The following is a 27,068-nucleotide window of genomic DNA, read 5'->3' as shown; positions in this document are numbered from 1 at the left end:
ACTATGAAATATGCAATAATTAAAATAGTATAGTCTAAGGATTTTATAATATATTTTAAAAATATATTTTAGACATATTTTATACAGAGTTTATCTATAAACGACTAATGGGAATACCCGAACTGATAGCAAGGTCTAACTTAGATGACGTCAAAGTTACTCCTGGTGATATGCGAATGAATGAATAATGTAAAGCACACCAATCGGAGTGAGGTCCCCTTAGTCACATGACACTTCCTGCTATGCGAGAAGAGTAGGTCTGAGCTATTCGCATTTTCTGACCTTCTCGAGGTAGGTAATTTCACATGTTCCTTTGAAACTTTTAATGCTTTTGCATTTGCTTATATGTAAAAGTGTGCATTTAAGCTCATACTAATATAATAGATACTCCTAGAAGTAAAACGAGGCTAAATATTTAGTGCCGGTAACAGCCGCCGCATTCAACAGCTCATTACCTTTTTGTGTCAGAGCATTATTATTTTGTTCAACTGGGTTATCTGCTCTTGCTAAATCATTTCAAAAGTGGTGAAGGCCTTACTAGACTACTGTTCTATCGACTAATTTTATCTAATTTTGGAATCCATCATGATTCATAATCAATAAATGTTTTGTGAATTTTTCCATTAATTCCACAAGGGCTGATGTACCACATCAATTTGAGTTATAAAAAGTCTAGATCTAGTCTAGATCTTGAATCTTAAAATATTTAAACTGGGCCAGGCTAGAGACTAGAGACTAACTATTAACTAAATATTATAATAACTAAAGTAAAGACAGCCTAGGCTTGAAGAGTAAGGAAGTAAGAGTAAGAATAGACTGGCCTAGCTCTTGTCAGATAGAATCTAGATTTCGCTAGACAGTCCGATTGTTTTAATTTCAATAGTCACTTGAATATCTAGATTCCAGTGTGTATGTTGAGTAAGCTAGGTTTTCCCCTCCTGCTCTACCTAATCTACCTCAGGCCTAGGATCTAGTCTAGTTACTAGATCTAGTTAGATCTAGATCTAGTTATTTTAGCTAGTTTTCTTTAGTATCGGTCATGTGGTCCACTACTGTCCAGTGTTTCTTCCACTTTTTTCTCCAGGGATGGTGATGGGGGGGGGGGGGGACGGACGGATGGGATGACACTATTAAAAATATATATTACATAAATTTTGTTTGTGGTGGGGAGGGGGGGGGGGCTGTCCTGTCCCCCCCTTCCCAAAAGAGATGCCTGGAACAAACTCTACTACTGTCTGTAGTTGTAGTCTAGTGACCGGTCTGGTTTGTAAACTAGATAAAATTCTGGGGGGACGGACGGATGGGATGACACTATTAAAAATATATATTATATACATTTTCTTTGTGGTGGGGAGGAGGGGGGGGGGCTGTAAAGTCCCGTCCCCGTCGTCGTCCCCCCCCCCTTTTTCCCAAAAGTGATGCCTGGGAAAAAACTCTGCTACTGTCTGTAGTCTAGTGACTGGTCTGGTTTGTAAACTAGATAAAATTCTGAGTGCTTTTTGTTATATTGATTTACTTTTGTGAACACAGATCTAGACCATACATTGCAACATTTTTTTTAATATTAGGTAAGGCTAAGCCTTAGTATTAGTTAGAATGTCATCTAGCTGCTGAGTGGATGTGATCTTTAACAAGGGTCAGAGCAACTTGACGCTTGTATTTTTTTCATTCAGGCCCATTAATGATGGTGGTCCTCATTGGGAAGAATGAAAATATTTCTAGTCTCATAGAACGTTTTTTTTTTTTTTAGTAAATACGAGACTATAGAGAAATGGATACTCTTCTAGGAAAAATTTAGACTTTTTGGTATTTTAAAAAAAAGGGCTTTTCTAATTCTTGATGTTTACTTATCTGTTTCCACATTAAATAAAGTGGGAGCAACCTCCCCTCAATTTTCTCAATATCTATAACACTACGGGGATGGCAACTCAGGATATAGACATGATTTTTAATTACTTAAGCTTTTAAAAATAGAATCTCATAGGAAAGATATTTGCGCACCAAGTAAACAGCAAACAATGTGTGTATAACAGTGCGTAATATTAGTACAAATTCATATGTGCTTTTTGATAAATCGGAAATAGTGTAAAGTACTACTTTGCAGTCTACAATACTTCCTCTATACTTCATATATAAGAATGTAAAAATATATTAAAAAGCCTTTGTAGAATAATAAACACAGAGTCCATAACAAAAATCAAGCTTCTGTTGGACATTTGCTATTGACTTGCATGGCTGATTTGCAGATTTCTGCTGCCATTATTTTAATTACTAATTTTTTAAAGGAATTTTTCTCAGGCATCAACTCTTTACCAGAATTATTTTTTTCCACTCATTTTTTTTTCAGTACCACTGCGGCTAAACGACCCATATCTTTTTACCCGTTAATTTAAACCCCACATATTATGGATAAAAATTAATGGTAATTGAATGCCCTATACACTGATATCAATTTTAAGTAATTCTTTATTTATTGAAGAAAGATAATTACTTAGTTTTAAAGAAGAAAAAAATAAAGAGTTGATTTTTCCGGCAAAAAATTCGCTTCTGCCGGGAAAATTAACAATAAGAATTACTTTTCATGAGTTCTTATTCATAGAAAACGAAAGAACGTCCATTTTTCTATTTAAATCATGGAATTGGATTATTCTTAGTATACTTTAATTTTGGTTAATTTTATAGTGCGGCAACGTAAACGTTTAGATGCGGTCGCTGAACGGCATTCCGCAGTGTTAAAAAATGCAGTTTTGTGAGTTGTAAAAAAAAATTCTATAGAATACAAAATCAACCTAACGAGAAAATGAAGTAAATACAACAAAAAATGGCAGCTCTAGCGCTATCATGACCTAGATTTACGATTAAAAACCTGGATTCTGAAAAACAAAGAATTAAATTGAGAGAATTTTATTGAGCGCTGGGAGCAGCGTTACGGTATGGCAGGCCGGCCTGTCAACCGCTGGGAGCGTCTTTACGGTCTTAAAGAGTTAAATTAGTTTGGGTTACTGTGTTTTGCTGTCTTATAGGCCCTAATCAGAAATGGGCCTTCTAACTTTAAAGTTTAATTGATATTCTGATGATTATGTCTATTTTTTAATTTAATCTCTTTCAGTTATTTCATGACATTAATAATTATAAGAAACTTATTTTATGGCAGACAAACAAAAATTAGAAACACTGGAATAATCAATAAAATTTAAGCCATGCAAGTTTAATTTTAAATATGGTTGAGTTTCTTCATATTTAAATATTTTTTTCCGTTTTGTTGTATTATTTTATTTAAGTCATTAAATTTCACTTTTCAAAGGGCCTTTTTATAAGGAGGCCTCAAGTGTCTACATATAGGTCCTATCATCGCTGTAGCTGTATTTTGCTATCTGTTTAGTGATTACATTTTGAAAATTTACATATGTCACAACATTTTTATGTATGTAAGAAAATGAAAGTTCCTTGTTCAAATATACCATATCTTAAGCAGAATGGTGGATCCTTTACTTACAAAACTTTTAACCCATGTTACTGGTTTAATCAAAGGCAATGTTATTTAACATTGTGCTCTATGTTCGAGTGGATATTCCATAATCCGCAAACTTGGTGTATTTGGGAAGTAGAACCGGGTGTATTGAATAAAGCAATAATTGCATTGGTAGACTTAGTAAATTTAGCCTTGTGGTTTCAATGAATAAGGAAATTACTTAAATAGTTTGTAATTTTTTTTTCTTAGTTTTGCATAGGTCATTATCCCTTATTCAAACCATCAATTTTAATTAGCTTGCATTCGTTATTCTTTTTTACATCACCACTGTTTTTTAATATACCTGGACAAATTAAATGGTCATACATATTTTCTTACCAGGCTTGCCTTTTGGAACTGTAATATGTTATTTAGAGTTTACCTTTCTTATGAAGCAAAATTTGCGGTGTGTAAATGTCTAACTTAAAATAAATTAGCCAATTAGACAAATTACAGCATTAACTGAAAATAATTTGGTTAAAAAATTGTCCCAAGTGATATTCATCACTATTTTTATTTAGTTAAATGTTTCTTTTTCATCATTTTCTTTAAAAACAAGCCGTCGGTACTGGTTACGCATCAATTATAGGCCTATATATTTTTAATGTTATACATGTTTGAGAAATTTTTTTAATAAAATAGTTATTGGTCAAGACGCAACATGCTTTACTACACGTTGAACTATATTAGTGACAAAATAAAGAAATAACTAAATAGCTAAAATCTGACACATCTAAAATAACATGCTACCAATACCTATTAGAAAAACCAAATTATATACATCATTAGTGAACACAACACCATATTAATTGCACACACTGATTAAGAGACTTAAATAATTCAGTTAAAAACCCAGCTGTTCAAAGGTCATTGTGTTGTTTTTTAAAGTAACTTTGATGGAGAAAATACATTTCATAGTGTACTTCTTGATAAGTAGATTTATAGAACCTAGATCTAATGAAATAGTTTATTTCTTCATATTCTAAAATTGGAGAGATTAGTGTTGTGTTCTTTCCGTAGTTTAAACATGTGGAACGTGACGTCATTGTTTATTGCGTTCTTTTCACAACCATAAACATTTTTCCAGTTGCATAATTAAAAATGTGTGTTTCTACATTCGAATATTATTTTATTTTTATTTTCTTTCTTTAAATAAAATTGAGTTTATATATTTAAAACATCCAAAATATTATTTTCAACAAAAGTCTGTATCTTTAAGTCCTTGTTGAACATACTGATCTCTTAGGCTTGGAGCATGCTGAGAGAGAGAGAGAAGTGCGCACATGGGTTTTATATATTAAGATGGCTTGATTCAGAGGATTGTTTCAACTAATAATGGCTTTTGTTTTTAGATTTTTTATTTGATTAAAACTATACTCTGAGCTTTATAGGCATTTATAGGTTTTTAAAATTTTTGGTGTTTAACCTGAAATAAGTAGGAGGATAGGTATCATACTCCACTCACCCACAATGTCACAAATCAGTTTGACAATATGTATTATTTAAATGACTTGAGACTCTTGTGGGACTAGAAATCAACTGTCCATATAGTTTGGTTATTTCTAATTCATTTTGTGCTGATGCAGAATTGTGACTAGAATATAACCAACTTTAGTTGAAAACAGCCAACTAGAATTAAATCTTTGTACAATTGCAAGCTTTTATTTAGTTATTTTATGCAGGTTCAAACCCCTACCTCCTCCCCAAAATTTGTATATTTTTCCACTATTTTGCATTTCTCAAAATGTGGCATTTTAGCAAAATATTACTTTTTAAATCAATGTATCTCAAGAACTACTTGAGATTTTTTTGTCTGAATTTTTTCACACAAGCTCAATACACACTGCTTGTAAAGATAGACTAAAATCATTTCTGTATTACTGAAACTTCACATTATTTTATGTTAGCTACACATTTATTAAAAACAGATGATATCAATTAAGGGTATTAACTTACTCTTAAAAACAGCAACCTAATTTTTCCCTAACTATTTTAGAAAGAATATTGCATTAAAAATTGCAATTAGGAGAGGGGTTGAAGTAGGAAGTGTTACATCATTGGGGAAGAGCGAGGGGGGTGACGGTGACATTTTGTTGTGCTGTGGTTTTTAGATGCAGTTGATCATTTACTATGGTCCATGTTTAATATGCCTGTTGAATAAAACATGCAACATACAACACATCTGATAATAGTGTAGAAGCTTCTTTGGTTTCGACACTGTCACTGAGTTAACAAATTAGAGACCATAACTTTAATGAGGGGTCAGCAAGGCTGAATGGTAGAACACTTGACTGCTAGCCTGAAGGTCTCAAGATCAGATCTTGGTTTGGACTTGGGGTGACTCTTATGAGGTCCTTGAGTCCACACAGCTCTGAATGGTACCTGACTTACATTGCTGGGAAAGTAAAGGTAGCTGTGCATAGGGCTGACCATCATATGTCGAGGTCAAGAAACATGAACTCAACTTCATCTGCCCAATGGATCACTTTACTCTTAAATTGAATAAACGTAAATATGGCCAGAAAATATTAACTGTGAACTAAAATTCTTTATCTTAAGTAATGATGAGCATGGTCTAGCAATAGAACACTGGCTTGAGAACTCAGCCCAGCATCCACATAGGAATTGAATTAGTTGATGCACAGAAAACCATCTCCTGATTTGTTGATTTACTGGGCTGAAAGGATAAGCCTGGTGAGATCACAATGTTTAAGTGCAAAAAAGTACTCTTTTGGCCAGCCTATTGTTTGCTTTAAGGGCTTTGTTCAAATCAACTATGCCTGGAATAATAACAGTTCTACTTTTCCATTCATTCAATAAAGAAACAGTTTGAGTTTTGATCTCAGTATCTGGATCAGGAGCTTTTAATCTTTTTTTGCATGCAATACTAGCATACTTTTAATATGATACCAATAAATGACAATATACAGTTAAAATATAATCATGTATCAGTATATTTACTGGTTTATTGAACATCAAGAACCCCCCCTAAAATCAAAAGTCTATTGCATTTAACCATGAAATAGACTAATATTATACTACTGGCAAAACAATACAAGAGTTTCATTAATTAAAAAAATGTCATGGGCATGTGGTGTATATGTTAGAAAAGTCCCTTTGCTCATGCTTAGATACAAGGTAAAAAATCCTTTGAAAAGTATAACTACAGTATTAGCTACTTCCCTAAGCCTGAAGACTTTGATACCACCCATTAATATCACTGTGCTCCCTCTGGGTAATGTTGAAAAGAATCCTTGACATTGTGATCAACAGTCATTTTTATCATTCAGTCTGCACAATCGAGGTTGAAAGCCCAAATTTCTCCAAACAATAACTAGAAATTAGGAATCAAATCGGCGTGTCATAGGGGATATTAAAATATTATTGTACAATAGAAAAATTTAAATATAAATATCTTACCTTGATGATGGAAATGAAACACGTAGAACTTACCTCAAAACTGTTATATTTTGTCCCCTAATTTTTTAGGTTTTTTAAACAAACAGAATAAAGCAATGGTACCTGCTTTAATAAGAATGAATCCAAAGTCAAGTACTTTGAAAACTAACCCACCCACCCTTTAGTAAGTGTGACAACAATGGATGCACAAACCTAATCCTTGCATTTTAGTTCTTTGAAGTTTTGATTTGTGTTGTATATTTATTATACTTGCACAATATTTTTCATTTTGACATTCTATTTAGATATGGCAAAAATTTTTTTTTGTCATTACCATTACTCTTGTCCGTGGTTTTCAACCTACACAGATATTCCATATTCCATACGCTGATGTATCTACAGTGTCATCAGTCCACAATTGTCTGAATTGTTCAGCTGCCCTTAGCTTTATTACCAGTAGCTAAGATTTTGGTACTAAAATATTGTAGTCTTTAAAATGTCTGAAGTTTTCTATAAAGAATTGAGGAGTGCTAAATACATCCTAAGCTTTGTTATACAATCTTTGAAATGTCTGATGTTTTCTATAAAGAATTGAGGAGTGCTAAATACATCCTAAGCTTTGTTAAACAATCTTTAAAATGTCTGATGTTTTCTATAAAGAATTGAGGAGTGCTAAATACATCCTAAGCTTTGTTATACAATCTTTAAAATGTCTGATGTTTTCTATAAAGAATTGAGGAGTGCTAAATACATCCTAAGCTTTGTTAAACAATCTTTAAAATGTCTGATGTTTTCTATAAAGAATTGAGGAGTGCTAAATACATCCTAAGCTTTGTTATACAATAATAGACAGATAGAATGGCGTCGCTGTTCCATCTGATTTGGATTTTCCTCATGCTCTCCTTAATTACAAATCTAGTGAATCTTGACCTGTCCATTTCTCATGTTGTCATTCAAATCCATCAAGGCCTAAGTGCTACTTTGCTTGTTCTGTCATTTTTGATGGATAGTGAATTTGAGATGATATAGTAGATGTGTTAAAGGAAGTAGTTATTGCTGTGCTCTTATTTGCTGTATTTGAAAGGGAGATTTGAAGTATATGTATTTATATCAAACAGCATAAATTGTGCATGCTTACTCTGATTGAACATTAAATCATATTGAACCATGGGAATAGTTAAAATATATCAGGTCAAGGATCAATTTTATTTGAAATGTCCTGTTTGACAGAACATTCTTTATAACGTTTGTCTATATACATTTATATTTATACCTGTTATTCTGTAAAATAACTTACTAAAATAGTGTCTCATTCAGCAGGCATTTATTAGTATATAACAAATTTATTAAAAGCTCTGGAAAGTTTTAGTATGTGCATTCATTTAAATTTTTTTTGTATTTGGAAATTATGAAAATGGTCAGTTGCACTTTCAACTAAACAAAATTCTTTTCAAAGGAGGTATATGCTGAAAATAAAGTTTTAGTTTCACTAGGGTAGAACCCAGTAGAGTCGGATGCGAGTTTTCCCTATATACAGTAAATAAAATTAAAAGTCTGATACGTTTTGACACCGTTCATCCAAGTGACATGAAACTCAGAGGAGTTGATGAAATTTATTTAGGGTTAGGCGCTCCCTGCGGCTATTTTAACACTTGGTATCACTTCATTGGGCGTCCTGCATGGGGGGGGGGGGGGTGTCAGGGATGCTACTCTCTTCAAGGGTATAAACTGCATCAGGCCATCTACTGGTGCCCTGTCAATTGATTGACCCGGAGCGCCCAGCCTCCCCCGTGGGCACTTTGGTGCCTAAGTTCATCTTAAAAAATGGCTATGCACTAAGGACACGATTGGCAACAATAAGTGTTTGCTATATCAATGAGACGTGTCCTACGGCACCCCAGTGAGGTTAGATTTGGTGCCCAGGGCTCCCCTGTGAGCACTATGGAGCCTACATTTGTTTTAAACAGCGCCCTACAATAGGCACATGGTAGCACATGATATTTGATGATAAAACTCTGTATGTGGTGGCTACCGAGAGTGCCCCACTACGTCCCTAACTCCTGGGTGGGTCGCTTGTATGTGGTGGCTACCGAGAGTGCCCCACTACGTCCCTAACTCCTGGGTGGGTCGCTGAAGTGCGTTCCACCTACCTATTACAGAAGGTGATTAACTTACACTCTAGGCTTTCACTCTGAACAAACCCACGCCTCAACAACTATAAACAATAGTTTTTATCCATTTATGATCCATTGTTTTAATTGAAATAACTCTGTTGTATAAATAAGGTCATGTTTAAAAATAGAGGATTGGTAATGCATTGATGAAATTCTCTTGAAATCATGCATGCTAATTTTTTAATAATAGCATTTATAATAAGTCTTGACTATACAGAAGATCCATGAACCTCAAGTTCAGAAGAGAAATTAATTTATTTTATCTAGCAATTATACACATTAAACCACTATTGGTACCAAATTTCCACCATTCTGATCATTCTCAAGTCATCTCCCCACAAGACTAAAAATATTTGCCTTACAGTGTCACATCTTGTTTGTATTTATTTGTAACATTAACATCAAACTTTCACAAAAAGGCTTTTTAAAAAAGTTATGTATAAAAATCATAACATTTTTATTTATTTTAAAAATAAAATGCTGTTATGATATATTGTACCACTAAGACCTATTCCTGCTTGTGTATAATTCAAAAGAAACTATGGTATAAAGTTACGAAAATACTATTTTTTAGACATTCAAATGATCATTGTAGGATGTGTTTTAAATGTAGCAGTTTGAAATGGCATGTGAACCAGCTGTAAAGGTGTCCGGTCATTAACCCCCTAGACAAAACCCCACGTGACATAAACCCCCTGGACAAAAATACCCCAAAAGAGGTTTATATAACGAAAAACCATAGATGATGGGAACCGAAATTAATAATTAAAAACAAAACAAGCATTAGAAAAAACACTTATTATAACTTTAAAAAGAGATTTTGAGCGATGCCTCGCAAATACTCTATAATGGCCAGCCTTCAAATGAGTTGTTTGAGTTTGGTATATTGCCTTCTGCACGTGTGCGCATGTTCCACATATCAAGTGGAAATAGGTTGTCGTCGACGTTGTGGTCTGACAATATAGTAGTTGTCGAAACAGTCTGCAATCGGCATTGCTTCTTGGGGAAAATTTCCGATAATTTATTAAAGGCATAACTAATGTGTTCGTGGCCACAAAAGCCAACACAGGCAGCATTCTGAGCTTGAGAGCAAATTCACTATCAAGTTGGGAACATTGTTGAAGACCAGAGTCCTGTATTTTTCTGTATGTTTTGGCTAAGGTGGAAAAACCATCCTTTTACCTCACAGTCTGGAAATACCCTTTCAACAATTTTTACCACAGCCATTTCAAAGCCAATCATAATAGAAATTGGTTGCAGATTTGTATTCATGACTGTTAGTTGCTGTAACAGTGCAGTGTATGTTCTTGTGTTTCGTTTTGAAGTAAAACATAAACACATGGAACAGTCCGTCCATTGACCACTGAATGGACTGTGTACAGTTGTGAAACAATGCAGGAGCTGTTTTGAATGTACCACCCATAAAGCACTGCTGATTAACCATAAATAAACTAAGGTTGTCCTACTTCCAAACAAAAACATCCTACATTTTACTCGGCACCACAATTGTTAGTCGTTAAAAATTACATTAATTAATTAATTAATTTTTTTGGTTCTCATCATCGTTATTATTTCCTTATATAAATCTCATTCGGGGGGGTTATTATCCAGGGGGTTTATGTTGCGGGTTTTTTTTTGGCCAGTCGGTTTATATCGCGGGGGGGGGGGGGGGGGGGTTATGTCCAGGTTTTTTTTTTTTTTTTTTACCTGGAGCCAGCTGTAAAGCTTTTCTATAGCTAGCATTGTACTTCTAAGAGGGTGATTTACATATAACATGAGCTTCAGTTAATTGTATGCTAAGTTGTAAATTCAGTTAAAGTGGTGCTATCTTTGAGTTTCATCTAGTCAACCGCCCCGAACGCAATGTAATTTATATAGAAAATAAATACTTTAAACAGTGTCCAGTGTGCCCCCCCCCCCCCCCCCCCCCCCCCCAATATTTCAAGTGCCCCCCTCCCCTGGAGAATAAAGTCTGAAAGAAACACTGTACACTAGTCTCACGGTACTCAGGTTAGTGGCTTAGGTTTAGCTGGGACTTCTTGAATCATGTTCAGCTAGTGTTCATTATATGCCATTAGTCACTTTTCCCCTCTTCATGTTGACTTGTAACTTTTATTTGTCTGCATTTTTCTTGGTTGTTAAAAGGGTCTTATTTAATCTTCTCTCCCGTGAAGTTTATCTAACTAAAAAAAAATATTAATATTGTTCAGTTGTTAGAAATTAGTGGAAAGTTTCCGAAGTAGTATTTGGATCAGTTAAATTCATTTCTTTTATTGCAGTATAATTGTAATAGGGCTCACAATTGTGCCATAATTATACCTGGAGTACTCAAGCTTAGCCTCAGCTTGCAGATTTAAACATTAGCTTCCCCATTTTACTTCTGTGCTAAGATAGTGTAGTTTATTTATTGTTCTTATCAAAGTACCATAAATATTTTAAACATTTCATGTACCATAATTATCCCGTCGATGTTAACTAAAGCTATCATATTTTGTTAGATAAGATATCATAGTGATATGCTGATATTTATATCGTGCATGTTATTCTAAATTGGAATGTTCTTCAAGTTTGTCTAATATATATGTAACTCAAATGGACTAAGTGGCTCTGTATGTGACAGCGGGCTGACAGTCCCATGGTACACATGTATATAGTAAAAAACTCCACTTGATCGCCATATTGTAATATTCTTAAAATATTTATTAGATAAATTAGTGATTAAAAAAATTAATATCTATGGTTTTGTAGAAAGTTTTTCATTTCCCAAACCTTATTTTAATTAACGAAATGTGGAAGGAACAAAATCAAATAAAATGTATCAACCTTCACAAATTAAAATTATGTACAAATTACATCCCTTTGTTCCTTCAGTACCATTACTTTCCTTGGTAGATCTCAAAACAAAATTACTTCCCTTAACACAACAGTACATTGTGAAAATTTAAATACTTTTTATTAGTTTTTTTTTATGTTGATAAAGTGCAATATGGTAGTTTAAACACAGATATTTTAACTCAGCCATTTATTTATTTTATGCACAGAATGTACTGTTTACTAATTATTTTAAATCTATATCAGTTTAGAAGATGCTCCTAAATGTCCTCTATGTTTACTTCTATCTTTCCGTTTGCGGACCAGCTGGGGGGCTATCATAGTCGTTCACTAAATTGAATCAGACGCGTTAGCCAGCACCCGGCAGGATGCTGTTTGGCACCCTGGGCTATCCTGTGAGTGCTATGGTGCATACTTTCATTTTAAAGATTGTGATAAGCTGTGGGTAAAAACGGGTTGTTTTCCAGTGAGCATGTCGCCTACGTTCATTTTAAACAGTGTGATAGATAAGAAAGGTTACTATAGTCCTTCACTAAATTGAATCCAGGCCGTCCTCCGTCGCCCCAAAAAAAAAGAGTGCTATTTGGTGCGCCGGACTATGGATAAGTTTGGCGTTTACTAAGTTGAATCAGGTGTTTCCGCTGGCGCCCAGGCCGATTGCTATAACCCCGGGTTATAATGTGAGCACTATGCGTTCATGTTCGCGTTTAATTTTGCATTGTTATTGTTTGCGTTTAGGTTTGTGTTTTTAATGTTTTTCTTTTTGTGTTTCCATTAGTGTTTGGGGTTGTGTTAGTGTTTGGGTTTGTGTTTTGTTCGTGTTTGTTTTTTAGTTTGTGTTTTGGTTGGTTGAAGTTAGCGTGAAGTCTAAAGTTAGAGTTAGGATTAGGGTTGTGTTATTTTGTCAAATGTCCATGCTGGGTATATGCTGCTTAATAAACACACAAGCCATGGTCCTTTACGGATAGGTTTTTTACAGAGGCCAGTTCAGGGCCTGTTCAGGACGGCTAGTAGGCAATAGAAATGACACAAATATAAAAAACCCTAATAATATTAATAAGCTATGAATTTTAAAGATTAAAGCAAACTTGTTTTTTATTAAAAGCATTAGTCGCTAACATGTGCAAAAGATTTCATGAGCAATCAATGCTTTTATCAAATAAACAAAGTTTGTTTTGATTTTTTTTTATCTTTGCATCTATTTAAAAGCTTAATATAATCTTATTATTATAAAGGTTTTTGTTTTATTTTTATACATTTCTGTAGTAAATATGCCTTTTAATAGTTTAATTAGCAATTCAATATTCAAGTTTATAAAAACAATTACTCCCCCCCCCCCCAGTAATGAATGAATTCAACACCACACATAACTAAAATGTTTGATCAGCACCTTTTGATATAGAATAGACAATCAGCCCATTCTTAATATTGGTGGTCTACCCAGGAGTGAAAAAAGCTCACAATAGTAAACTTGCTGATCAACCAAGTGCAAGTACTTCTTACTGTTATTTTCACTTTTGTCATTGGATATGGTAATTATTTTTAATTAATTTTAAGGACTAATTTAATATAAAATTAGATTAAAAATTACATATTCTTATGTCATATTTTGAAAAATTTGAATGAAATAGCTGTGAGTGAAAGTTACTGGATTAGCCACAAACCCAAAGCTTATAATATAAATGGCAATACTTTTCTTCAGTTGCAGCTATAACCTGTGTGGTTTTATTTAAAATCTACCTTAAAGGCTGTTTAATGTGTGCTTTTTATATTTGTCTGGCTTTAATGTAGTTCTTTTATTTGGGTTTAATATAAATAAACAATTTAAACAAAGTGTGGATGATGCTGAAGCAATTAAATTAGACATTAATTGAATTTGTACCTTTCACGATGAAAGATGTGGATTAATAACCTTCATTTGCTGGTCTCACAGAGGCGTAGCTACAAGTTTTGTACCTGGGGCATACATTTCTATAATTTAATAATCCCCCACTCATATTTCTCACTATTCCACCCCCGAGTTTTTGGAAACTACAAAGCAAAATATAGTAGAATATTTACTTATTTCAAATGTTATTTTCTAAAAATATCCACTTTTGATTGCATTGCGTTATGTATTTCGACTAGGATTTGTTGTAAGCACACTGCCATTTATTGTATTAGCCGTTAGTTTCTCTGTTTCTGTCAAGCATGGAGAAATAATAACCAAATTCACAAAAATCTGACTCCACTCCAGCATCGTGCCCTGTTGTTGGCATTGAAAGGAAATACTTGAGCATTTAAAGCCGGCCAGGCATTTATGATTGCACTGCCTCAAACATGATCAGAGTTTGTCAGCAAAGGGATCAGACCCAAGATTTAACTGAGCTGATCGGTTCTATCTCGAAAATCTATTTGTTGATTGATTGTGCTGATGTTAACTAGGCTGTTGTGAACCTTGGCATTCGGAGCTTTAATGGTGGTTTGTGATGATACGATCTCTATAAGGATGGACGGAAATTTTTAGAGCGCCGCGGCTCTCATTACGATCTGTACTTGTTGAAACCTTTTGTATACCCATCTGTTGTCAATTAATTGTTAAATTCGTCTGTGCATTGTGCTGTGTGCTAGTATCATTAAACAGTAACATGTTTGCGTGTATCGATTGACGCTTGACGCATAATGTATCTGTTATTCATGCTTCGCCACGAGCAGGCTCCGCGGTGTGTCGAAATCCCCATTAAAACCAACATTAAAAAAGTGCTTTGATTTTAGGCAAGCGCCCCCAGCCGTGGTATACATCTATTGGAAGACTTGGATCAATAGAGCCGCGGCACCGTCCTCATTCCTTTACCAGTGACGCAGCCACCAACGGTAGAGGGACGCAGACACTTGTGTGCGCGCTCAGGGGCTGGGCAAGCCTGCTTTGCGTCTATCCCCCATCATGTAATACTGGGCAGAAATCAATCGTTGCCATGGTTATAGAAGAAAGAAGAAGAGGGACCTTACACTCACAAAAGGGGGTTGACTACACTAGCGGGCCAAAGGTTAACAAACATGCCCTTTGCTCCTCCCCTGGCCACTTGCTGTTTTTAAAACTGACTACATTTACTTAGATTTTGAAACGTTCAGATAGGCCTATTAAAAACACGTTTAAATCAGTGGTGTAAAATGAATAAAAAAAGCATACACAGACTATGAACTTTTATTATATAAAACCTTGGTTCCCAGCTTTATTGATATTGTATTATTCACCAACTAGCTTACATATTACTTGTATGTGTTAAATCTCTTTACTAAATGGGGAAAAAAACAACCCACGAACGTAGAGCCTGTCAGTTTGTTGAATCTAATTGTTCGGTAGACATCTATAAAATGTGATACTGTTGTACTGTCTTACAAAAAATGGCCACGAACATAAAACACTGTTGGTGTTACCCCCTCGAGCTTTGTTTATATAATCCTTCATGTGAACAAGTCTAGATCTCATCTGACGCGTGTTGTCAGTGGCATTTTTTCCCATGCCGCTAAGAGGTTCGCGCTATTAGAAACATGTTTATCACATGCACAAATACTCGAGTCATGTGCCGTTGTTTAACCAGGCCTTGGTCTGCCGTACTGTATCGCCGATGCACTGTCGCGCGCTCACGTGCAACATACAAGTTGAGTTTATTTCCAATCACAAGTTGAAGCAGGCGCGAGCGAATGTCAGGCTCGAACACGATCTCCGAGTTTCATTTCAGTTGCATCTGTGCTTGTTTTATTTCAAGCACAGCTATTCTGCTGGAGCCTTATGGCGGTAACGAGTTTAAAATGTTTGGTTTCGGGTACATTATCTGCTCCCGTTATCTGAGCACGCGTGCGACACGTGCACTGTACTGTTGAAATAGTTGGTTCCTCTAGCAGACAGTAACTCACTGGCTATCGGAGTAAATCAGCGGCCGTGAGTAAACGAGCCCTGATAGCCTCCCATGAGCTGATTTCATTTGAATATTATTATTGATCGGAGCTGGCAGAGCATCTCTATCCTTGTGTCTGCCAGAAGATTTGTCTCACTATCTTCAAACAATCGCTGCTTTATTATGCTCGCTTTATTCCGATTATTTTCATCTATTACGAAAGCGTGGGTTATTATTGCGTTAAACTAACCCACGGTGTTGGCAATGGCAACCGACAGTTTTATTCCAGCTACCCAGCCCCACGCGTTCTTGTCCTGTCTGAAAGCTTTGGCCAGTCGAAAATATGTCCCGGCTTCATATATTAGTAACTGTTGCATCAGTCAGGCACATTTTGGAGAAGCCATAGACCTTTGTATGCGCTACACTAATATGTTAGTCTTGGCACCCTTCTACAGATAAGGATGTTTTGAATGTCAGAGTGACGCTTGTGGTCGGGATCACGTGAGACCCGTGTACTAGTGGGGGCCATGTCTCGTTTTTTGATTTACCCCTGTTATGTATCACACTATTTTGAAGGCGTTCCTGTTTTTATCTTTTTGTTTCGGTGTTATGTACTCTATAATACAAATTTAACATTAGGCAACCGAAGAGGAAAGTTACTGGTACCAATCCTGTTTCACCTTGCTACCGCTCCTGCCCCTGCCAAGGCTTGCGTACTATAAATATATCTTTATTAATTATCAACAATAGGAAACTAGATGCAAATGAAAACACTTGGTGTTAGTGGATGTCTGGGAAGGCGTAAGGTCAATGTGTTAAGTGGAAATTGATAGAGACACTGACGATACATTAAGCCAGCGTATTAAACATGCTAATAATACTCGTCCGTCTTTGTGTGTCGACTTATTTTACCGCAGGTGGGCCTTTGTTTGGTGGCCTTGTATAGAATGGGTGTATTATATTCTGTAAGCGATACATTATGTACTTTAAGGTACACAATAGCTCATTTGGGTGTTTTTAAAGTTATGTGCATTTAGGGGTGCTGTCAAGATTCAGTGCATACGGGGTTGGAGTGTAGATGCAGTTGGCTATGATTAGTTGCATTATCTGCATGAACTGTTTTTAGCTGATAAAAAATATATATAAATAGACTGATCAACTCTTTATTTTGTTGATTTGATAGGTTTTGTAACATATTAGAAGAGGGTAAGTTTTTCAGTGGAAATAAACTTTAATCAAAGCTCTGTATGGTTGGTGCTAACACAAGTATTGACGTTTACACTTGTCATTGCCCACTCTCTGGCGTCTAGTCCATATTCCAACAAATAACCTTTATATTGTTTATGTAGTCAATTCTTTTCCTGTTCTGAAGTGTTTTTTAAACACTTAAACTTTAGAAACCTATTCGCTTCATCATTATATAATGTAAATAATTCGGTAACTGTAGTTATACATTGTAGTAACCGTCGTAGCCATTGACATGGCACGTGACTATATCACTCACATGCCGTCGGGCTTGAATATATTCAGTATCGATCACTTGGGCCTTAGTTGTCTGTTTTTCTTGTTGTTAAAAAGTGGTGCTGTTTTCATTCGTTTTGTTTCAAGTAAATGAAGCCAAATTATTATTTTATTTAGTGTCAGTGCCGTAGAGCGCTACTTCTCAATGCAGCCCAAGAAACCACTTTGGTGGTGACTGGTTCCGTGCAGGATCAACTTCACAATTAAAAGACTTGTATGCATTTTGTTATTCAATGTATCATTCAGTCTTGTATTGCAACATTGTTTCAAGCAGTTAGGGTTATAACCTCAAACAAAATGGTAGTCTCGCACTACACTATTAGTGGGATCGGAACAAAAGCTCTAATGCAACTCTCTCCTTTACTGATTAGTATTGTTCTAATGTTGCGGAAAGAATCGAATTTAACGATTGGTATAACCGCAAGTGTCGTTTAGTTTATTGCTGGCTATTGATTGGCTTGCGTGACTAGTGACGTAGTTGTGGGTTATATCGTCGGTTGAAACAACAAGACCCCGATTCACAGCGTTGTGTGAACAGTTTGAACCGTTTTAATCTTTCCTTTCTTGCCCATTTATCAGCTTCAGATAAAGTAGTTTTCACCAGCACATTTGAGGCTGCTGCTGCTTGCATCGGATGGTTATTCTAGGCGTGCATAAAGATTGATGATTGGGTCATCTGTTACCTACACTAAAAGTCTGATTAATGAATCAAATATTCAGGTTCCATTAATTAGCAAAGCAACTATGGTACAAGCTGCTGCGGTGAATGCTTCCCCGTCCCTCCCCCGTCCCCTATACGTTGCCTGTCAACAACATACTTGTTTTATTTGATTCCACGTTTAAGTACCGTATGTTTAAAAAAACGCTACTTTTAGACAAGTTTCAGTTGAACAGCTGTATCCGTGTTCGTTTTGTCTAATCTTGTTTACTTTAGTGTGGGTGTTGTAAAAAAAAGAAAGCCCCGTTTCCTTAAATTGGCCTTGTTTTATTCATGTCTAATTGATGCTGCATCGTTATAAAAACAATGGCAGTAAGTTGATGCTGTGTGAAGAAAGACCAACCCCTAGAAACAAATGCCGTGGCGATTTATCGATCAAAGAGCAATCGTCGATAAACCCTGTAGTTTGGCTTCCAACGCCGGCTGTGTTCGCATGCTTCTCCAATGTTTTATTTGCCTTATTTCCTCTCTTCTTGGTGGTATGTAGTTTTTTCTTCACTATTTATTGCCTCATCGGTTTTTGTCTAATCTAACATTGGCCGTAGTGTGGTCAAAAATAGATTAGGTGTCCTGTGTCCCGAGCATGTCGTAACTGAAATGTAAAACGTAGAAATAAATCAGCCGCGTACATAGGGCTGTCCTAGTCAGGTTGTAGTCTGGTTATTTTTAGATCGTTTATTATAGTCTCTACACCCCCCCCCCCTCTTGACGCTTAACTTTAATATCTGCGACGTCACACACTGTATTGAAGTGGGCTAGATATAGCTTTACTTCATTGATGTGTGTGTGTGTTTGTGAAAGAGGTCACAGTGCATGTCCTCTTCTCTAGAAAAGGGTTAAGTGTCACCGCGCAGTGACGTCAAAGCATAGGCCCTAGTCACCGGGTCGGTTTCGCAATATGTAGCTCCCCTAGGCCTAGCCTAGATAGTTCACCCGTTCTTCATCAATTTTAGTCATGGGCAAGCTCGATGTGTTGTTTTTTTCTCAATGACACGGAGATGTAATCGATTGGATACTTCGTTGTATTGGGCTAATGCTTATTCAGGCTAAATAAATTACAGTTTGATTACACGTTTCTTTTTTTAAAGCTAGAGATAACCATACATATCCTAATGAACTGGGTATCCATCGCTACACAATTTTTTTTTAATGACATTAACCACGTGTATTCTAATAGCCAAAATAGCTATAGTTACACTTCAAAGTGCTGTTTACTGTGTTGTCTATGAGCCATTCCCATACACAATTTTTTCCTCATTTCATTTGAGTTTTCATTGATTTTCCTAAAAGAACACCCACGAAATAACTAAACATGGTTCCATTGCCCAGTTCCCACTGTCTCTCCTCCCCCCCCCCCCCCCCCCCCCCCCCCCAAAAAAAAATGACAGTCTCTAACACATTTTTCGAGCCAAGATAGCCTGACACTACAATGCCAGAAGAGTACTCATTAGATATGATGGGTATTTCTAATGATTTTTGAGAGGGCTACTTGTGTACTAAAGAGAAAATCTGTAGCTCATAAGGTTTTTTTTTGTGGGACAGAATATAATTGACAAGAGTATGGCCAGTTTGGCTGCCTTTAGTATTTACAGTTATGTTATATTTCTGATGCTTTTTGACAAGTTTTTGACTGAAACATATGGTTAGTTAAGTTCACCATTGATTTGATTACCAGAAATAGCAGTTTTTAATTTACTGTTTCAAAAATATCCTGCTTCTAGAATTGCATTTGCTATTGAGTTGAACTATAATATACTATAAATAGTTAAAGTAGTGTCACTATCCTCCTAATTTCCAGAAGGTAAACTATAAAAGCCATTTCTGGCTTGATTATAAATTTCACATTCGTCCAATAATTTATGGCTTGATTCCTTATCACTGATGTGAGAGATAGGAAAAATGTATCCTGTAAAGCAATCTGCTCTATATTGTCTAGTGTTGTGTCCATACTTCAGTCTGTTTACAGTACACTGTAAAGTACTTTATTTTTAGATTATGTTCCTAAGCCTCAATAGCTTAAGTGCTATTTTAAATTCTACTGTGTGCAACCTATAAGTCTATTTCTAGATAGATCATAATGTTTATCATATTGTTTGTACAAGTTATCTAAAAATACACTTTTATTACTACTTGAGTTAAATTAAAATTATCAGTTATGCTTCTGTTTAAGATAAAATCTGGGACATATTTTAAAAATAGTTTTATTACTGTGGAACTTGATCCCTTTTTTAAAAAAATACATATACTAGAATAATAAAATCTGTGTTCTTATTCGGATGTCTGTTAAAGTTGTAGTAGTTTTACTCTAGCACTTGTGTGATTGTGTTCCCTATGTTTGGTCGGATATTATTAACTTGGTTAGTTTTCAGATAAGCAGTGGTTATTGTTGTTAGTACTATTTCTGTGGATCTCATTGATTCTGTTAAAGTTGTCTTCATTATTTTGAAAATTTAGATTTGTGCCATTTAATTAATTTTTTACCCATCTCTTGATTAGATATTTATATATTTTGTTTAATGGTTTAAATAAAAATTCTATCATGTTTTTTTTTTCCCAACAGATTTTGTGAGGATGGTACCCTGACAAACAGACCATCTTTATAGACGTTTACACAGCCTTTACATCATAAAGGACCCAGGGTTTGTCAACTGCTTCACTCTTCACACACATTACATCACATTGTTATGAGGTATTTTCTACCTGGCTGCTGTTGAATTCCTGGCCTGTAAGGAGATACACTGCTATTAGGATTTTCTGCTGCTCTGCTCAGTTTAAGAAGTAAGCCTGTGTTTTATTTTGTTTTTACAACATACTAAAAAATATAAATTAACTAACGGGGAACAAATTTATTTAATTAAAATAAAGCCTTAGTAAATTAAAAGATTAAGTTTTCATTAAATGATTATCTTGTAACATACTAATCCTAGTAAGAGAAAATCGAGGTTCTCATTAGCCTAGATTTAAATAAATTGTACTTTGTATTTGTGTAACTTTAATCTGGCTTCAATCATTCTCCCCCTCTGTAGTACAGGAAGCATTACATGCACCTAGTATTTAGTCACCTTGTATGTATTGATCTGCTGCATGTACTTAAAGACACCCCTCTCCCCTCCCAAATGTTCCAATTCCTGTGTTGTTGTGATATAAACTAAGGTCTGTGAACTATGGTCCATTAAAACTTTGTGTTGTGAAATCCTAACAGCCTAGGGGTAAAAATTATCTGGACATTCACTGTTGTTTTTTTTTAAAATAAAGATAATAACATATCCCATGCAATTTATAGTACATTTGATGTGTAATATACAATGTACTAGGGTTCATTGGTATCATTGTCTTTTTTACGACAATAGACCATGGACTTGTGTCTAATTAATTAGATACACATGCAGTGAAATTTAATAAGCTGTGACTTTTCACTATCCACTTTCTCTTGTAATCTTTTGGAAGGGAATGACATTATAGCAGAGTTGTTCATGGTTGAACCAGACGGGCATTTCTAATTAGCTAAATGTTTCATTTAGTAGTCCTTAGTCATGTCATAGGAGTTTGGGTTAAACATTACCTTATGTGATTCACATTTGCTATTGATAAAATCTTTGGAGTCAGCCTTCCCATCATCTTGTTGTCTAATGATAAAGTGCGACACATTTTATTTCTTCTAAGAGTGCATACTTCTTTTATCTAAACTCAGTACTTAGAATATTAACCTTCATTTCTCACCCCAGACCTAAATAAGGACAACTTTTTCTTACATTATTTAGAATGTACTTTAGTAGTATATGGTTATATTACTAAGATGGGAGTAGCTGTATGCCATTATAAGTGGTTATTAGTGGTTTCTGGTCTCACTACAGCTGTAAGTAGTGTAATGGTAGCATTAGTCTATCTTTTGTATCCCTAGAACTGATGGGGTGGATGGGGATTTTTCATGTAATAATAGTGCCTCTTTAATTAATAGTTTAAAAAAAGGTTGTTTAGTTACTAATTGTAAACTGAAAACTATTACTTGCTAAAATAAACAGAAATCCTATCTCAACTAGACTCAAAGCCCTAATCCTTACACTGATCCCCAAACCTGCCCTTATCTAATGTCATATTACCACCAACAATCTAACACTCTTTACTTTGGAAGAGCCCAATGTTAGGCAATGCTTTAAGAAAAAGTAAAACTTAAAAGCTAGTTTGATATACTGTGGTTGTGTAAGAATCATACAAGAATTATACAGCTTGACATACTTGTTCTTATTTACTAAAACTTTTGGAAATATTTTCTCCCACTAAATCAAGTAGGGATAACTTGAGTACAAACCAGAATACAAGCCCACTGTTGATCTTTTGATCCAACGTTTGACTTGATTCTGCTCTGCTCCACCCATTGTCACTGTAGGCAAGTGCACAACTTGCCGATCCTAGAGCTGTACATAGGCCTGTGTTTACTCACAAAGCTAATATTCTCAGATCATTAAATGACTCAACAAAAAAAAAAGTCTTTGCCCCTGGCTCTTTTCCACCACCCTTGTCCGAAAATCGATAAAAATCGATCGGAGCTTAAGATATTCCGAGATTCCCGACATTTTATTTGATGTGTCTGATACCAATTTTCCACTTGTAGAATCTTACTCGCCCATAGACTTTCCCATCGGTCTGCACATAATGCATGGCTCTTTGAATGTAGTACGCAATTCACAGCATTATATTTGAATGATTTATTTTTGTGCAGTTCATTTAATAACACTTTCTGGTTAGATCTTTCGTCATGCTAGACACTGTCACCAATAGGATTTTTTTTTTCAGTTACAATTCACTTATTCGGGTTTTCTTAAAAATTGCAGGATGGAAAAAGCCCACGCGATAGTACACTTTTTTTAATTCTCAAGAACTTTATAAAGGATTTACGGTGTTTACTTAGGGCCCTGTTCGTGGTCTTATCGTCGCTAGACTAGGGGTATTTCTTTACACATCTTGCATTAATCACAGGGTGAATATAAGCTAAACAGGAGATGAAATCTGGATTCACCCCGCCGGTCGTCTCCATAGGCGTTGTATTCAGTACTGGTTCTATTTTAAACGTCCCTAAGGCATCATGTTTTCACCCCATTTTTAAAAAAAAATAGGGTCATAATTATATCCTGGAAGAAATGATTTCGTCTTATGTTTCAAATTGAGTTGGTTAATTGGTTGATCTGTTGACTATCTGTTGTGTGTAGGCTGAGGTCTCCGCCTGTATGCAGTAAATTAGTCGTGTACCATCTCTCGTCCTGCTCGCCGCATCCTTAAAGCTGTTCAAACATGTGTTTAGCTCGGTGAGACGTTCAAGTGAATTACGATCACGTGAAGAGATAATACGCCATCCTAATAATTACTTGTAATCACTTCTCAGTTGGATATGTTAATTACGGTGTATCGGCTTGAAATCTTGTGTGCGTACATTCTTTTTAAAACCGCAAAATGCACTAGGTTTATTGAACTCAACCAAAACGTAAATATTTAGAAAGGAAAACAAAGGTGAAAATCTGGAATTTAGCCAAGTCGTGTTCCTTTCAGTTACTAGAACAACTAGTGTAAACCTCCGAGATTAGTGCGTGTATCTTACCATATGCCATACCAAACCTGTTGCTTAGTCCTAAAAAAAATAACCCTGATTATCCGTAATATTTCTTTTGGCTCTCAATATGATCAAACTTGCTTAATGGTGCAGTGCAGTTTTGGCTATAGAAAATAAGCATTATGTTGTGCCGAAGGGGAAAGCGTTTGCAAGCTTCTTAGCACGAAATAACCATGAGTCACTTTTTAAACAACGCGTCTATTTTTAGAGCCGCATGGTGTATGGTGTTTGGATTGACACATCTTTTAGCGAGTGTTGTGTGTTGTTTAGTTTCTAACGTGTCACAATCTAGCATGCTAGTAATGTAGCAGTCTTTCTTCACACACTCTAGGCTTGTCTTTTCAAGCTGGTTTAAATACACTAGGGTTATTTTTTTTAAATACAATATAATTATTTAATTTTTTTTTAAAGAACATGCATGCCGTTTTTTACGAAGAAATACCTTATAACTAATTGTCATGTCTTAGAGGGTCGGTCACCTCAGTTTGAGAAACATCAACAAGGCCATTTACAGGATAGTATAGAGCTTCGATGTATAGAAGTAGGCTATTAATAACTACCGGCATCAACTAAATTCACGTTGAATTATAAAACAATATTAAAATATTGTTTACAAAATGCTTGACAGTAACTCAAGTAACTGTAATGAAGTAATTAAACCCGATCCGCATGAATGCTCTTGCTTACAGGTGGGGGTCAAATTGTCTTTCAGCCGTAAGTAGGCGGGACTATATGTTACTTAAGCACATCTTCAGTGTGTTAGTCAGGGCGTAGGTTTAGAATTACGTTTACAAATAGCCTTAGCGTAATGGCGGAGATCTTTGCAACAATAAGCTGTTAGGCTTGCCCTAACTGTTTCGTTTACAATCCGGTAGGGTTTGGCTTGGTTTGTTGTATAAGGACACTTACTACATTTTTGTTTTCTTGGCGACGTTATATACATCTGAATCTAGTTTTCTGATGTATACTGTATGTATCTTAAGTTTGCATTTTTCTTGATTGCGTTATAGTAATACAAACCATTGTATCAATTGGCTTCCTAAAACACTAACAAGCTTTGCTTTTTTAAGTAGTGCATTAGTGTAACTGGTTTCAGACCTTGTTTTGCTACTTGGTTTGTTTGTTAAAAAATCCCCTTTATGTTAATTCACAATGTTTACTTAAAATATATTTGTTAAAAGGTGTATGGAACGGACATAATGTAAACCAAACTAACAGTCCCGTCACTAGAGTTCCACCGCCATAGCTACACAGCTTTCTTATATACCAATCGCTGTTTTTGTTTACCACTAAAAATTCCGTGACACATTCTAGAGCTGGTGAAAATATTTCCACTAGTTGTACAGTCATCCATATTGTGGGGGTGTGCCTGACACTACTATTTACACTTTTTTAACTCGTCTTTCGTTTCATTCAGATGAAAAAGACCACAAATATTTCTCCTGAACCCAGTAGCTATAAATAAATCATTGTAGAATGAAACAAGTTATGATTCGGTTACACAATCTAATCCAAACATTGAGTGTTGGAAACGAGAATAGACGTGCTGCAGTGTGTGGCGGTGGTTCTTCTGGTCCTACCACCTCAAGCACAATGTTGACTATCTCGACGACCTTGTTTAAAGTGGGGTTGTCTGTTTAGTAAGATCAACAGACCATAAAATCGTTAAAACGGAAAAAACGGCGGGGGAATATGAAACAATTAGGGGAGATAATTTTTTTATATTTAGAAATCGTAGTATTCCTTCCCTGTTTTAAAATCACTTCTTTTTTCTCTATCTTTCCAGGTTCATTTCATTGTACTCATAGTCATATTATGCTCTAGGTAAGTTTTGCGCCCTTTTTATTCTGAGCAATAAGTTAGTGTTTGAAACGTTGACATATTGTAGCGATAACGTCTTACCTGCGCGTTACACCACACAGCGCTCACACCTCACGTGAGCAGATGAAGCAAGTCGGCGTGTTTGTTCTTTAAATAGCATGTATTTGTACCCTGGGCTCATCAAGGCGATCCCGCCCCCTTTACCGCTCAACTAAGAGGAAACCCTGTAAAAGTAGACCTGAGATTAGGACGCCCTGGTGAAACCATCAAAAGCCCCATGCTATAGATTATGTGTGACTTCTCCATTCTGTAATGTCTTGTGGCGAAGTCTTACGACAGCTAAATTCTTAGCTTATAGGTCATTGGGTTGTTGTTTTTTCCCAGAGGGTCTTTAAAAATAATTTGGTTTGTTGGTTTTATTTTACCAAACATTTTCGGAGTTTTTTTTTTTGTGTTGAGAGTTTCTAATTAATCAACAATAAAGTGAAGAGTAAATCATTATTCAAGGTAAGACAAAGAGGGGGGGGGGGGGAAGAATCGTGCTTAGTGATTTATAATATTACAATAAATTAAAAGCAAAAGTATTAAATTTATTCCAAATGTACATTAAGGCTCATATTGCATTTTTATATATGCAATTAAACACCTTAACTTAAATATATTAATAATGTTCTAACCCCCTAATTTTATTGGTAGCTCAGAGAAGACAGGCTTTAAAGAAAATAATCCTACACCTTTAACACGTTAATCCATATTTATACCATTACTTCTCCCTTAGATTTGCGATTGTATAGGTATACTGTGAGCATCAAGTTCTAAGGTAACCATCTCCCCAACCCCACAAAAAATATCAGTAAATTGGTCTGGATTTCCAACTGTACCAATTGGGTTGTCCTCCTTTGACATCAGCCATCGTGGAAGGGAAGCAACCCAATCGATTACAAATACTGATGAAAAAACGTTGCCCACAAAGTCGATAATGCTGTTAACTTGTGGGTTCCATTTCCAGCATTCACCTTCTTTCTTACCATCCATTCTCACCGTTCTCATCCATTCTCGTTTTACTTACTTTACTTATTGGCCGTGACTAAGAAACCTTAGTTTAGCTGGGTCTGTGTATGTTGTACATGGAGTTTTAAGAGAGAAAAAATATAAGTCAAGGCACATAGCCACGCAAAATTTTCTTCAGCAGAAAGTAAACAGAAAGTGAAATATTTTTTTTAGAATACTTGAAAGTCCAGGTACTATGGCTTGTATTTACAACGAACTCAATTCGTTATGTAAGATGTGTTGAGCTTATTAAAACTGATTAATTTAACATTTTATGTTACTCACTGATTGAAAGACTTTTTAAAAAGTGTTTACAACCCCTCCACTTGCAAATCCCAACCCGCTTGTACTGAATCAAAAGTTATCTATATATAAATTTTAAAAGTCGTATTTAAGGCCACAAAAATCGGAAGAGTTGGCTGATAAAATTCTATAACTGTGCTTGTACAAGCATGAAATGTCAAGGCTATTTTTATCTTACACGTGTGCTTGCACGTACGATTTTATTAATTATCGTTCACCCATGAAAAATTTAGCTGGCAAACTTGTTATTGTGTTA

The 27,068-nt window shown here is 35.4% G+C and overlaps 1 protein-coding gene across 16 annotated transcripts in view; it reads left to right on the top strand.

Moving 5' to 3' along the window:
- Nucleotides 1–187: 187 nt before the first annotated feature.
- The window catches only part of LOC131930346 (plasma membrane calcium-transporting ATPase 2), an 86,004-nt gene continuing 59,123 nt past the window's right edge, over nt 188–27,068 (top strand). For 11 of the 16 annotated variants that reach the window (XR_009384116.1, XR_009384115.1, XM_059286789.1 and 8 more), the window contains exons 1-3: nt 188–291; nt 20,594–20,811; nt 25,425–25,462. The gene's annotated coding sequence lies outside the window, so the exon portion shown is untranslated. Of the gene's footprint in view, nt 292–18,440; nt 18,513–20,293; nt 20,391–20,593; nt 20,812–24,413; nt 24,510–25,424; nt 25,463–27,068 lie in introns of those variants that run through there. The other 5 variants (XM_059286792.1, XM_059286786.1, XM_059286785.1 and 2 more) reach the window with 4 other exon arrangements.

The sequence above is a fragment of the Physella acuta genome, unplaced genomic scaffold (genome assembly GCF_028476545.2).
Source record: "Physella acuta isolate Inbredline_101_S28 unplaced genomic scaffold, ASM2847654v3 ptg001761l, whole genome shotgun sequence".
Classification (NCBI taxonomy): Eukaryota; Metazoa; Mollusca; class Gastropoda; family Physidae; genus Physella; species Physella acuta.
The sequence above is the reverse complement of the archived record's forward strand: the minus strand, read 5'-3'. Positions and strand labels throughout refer to the sequence as shown.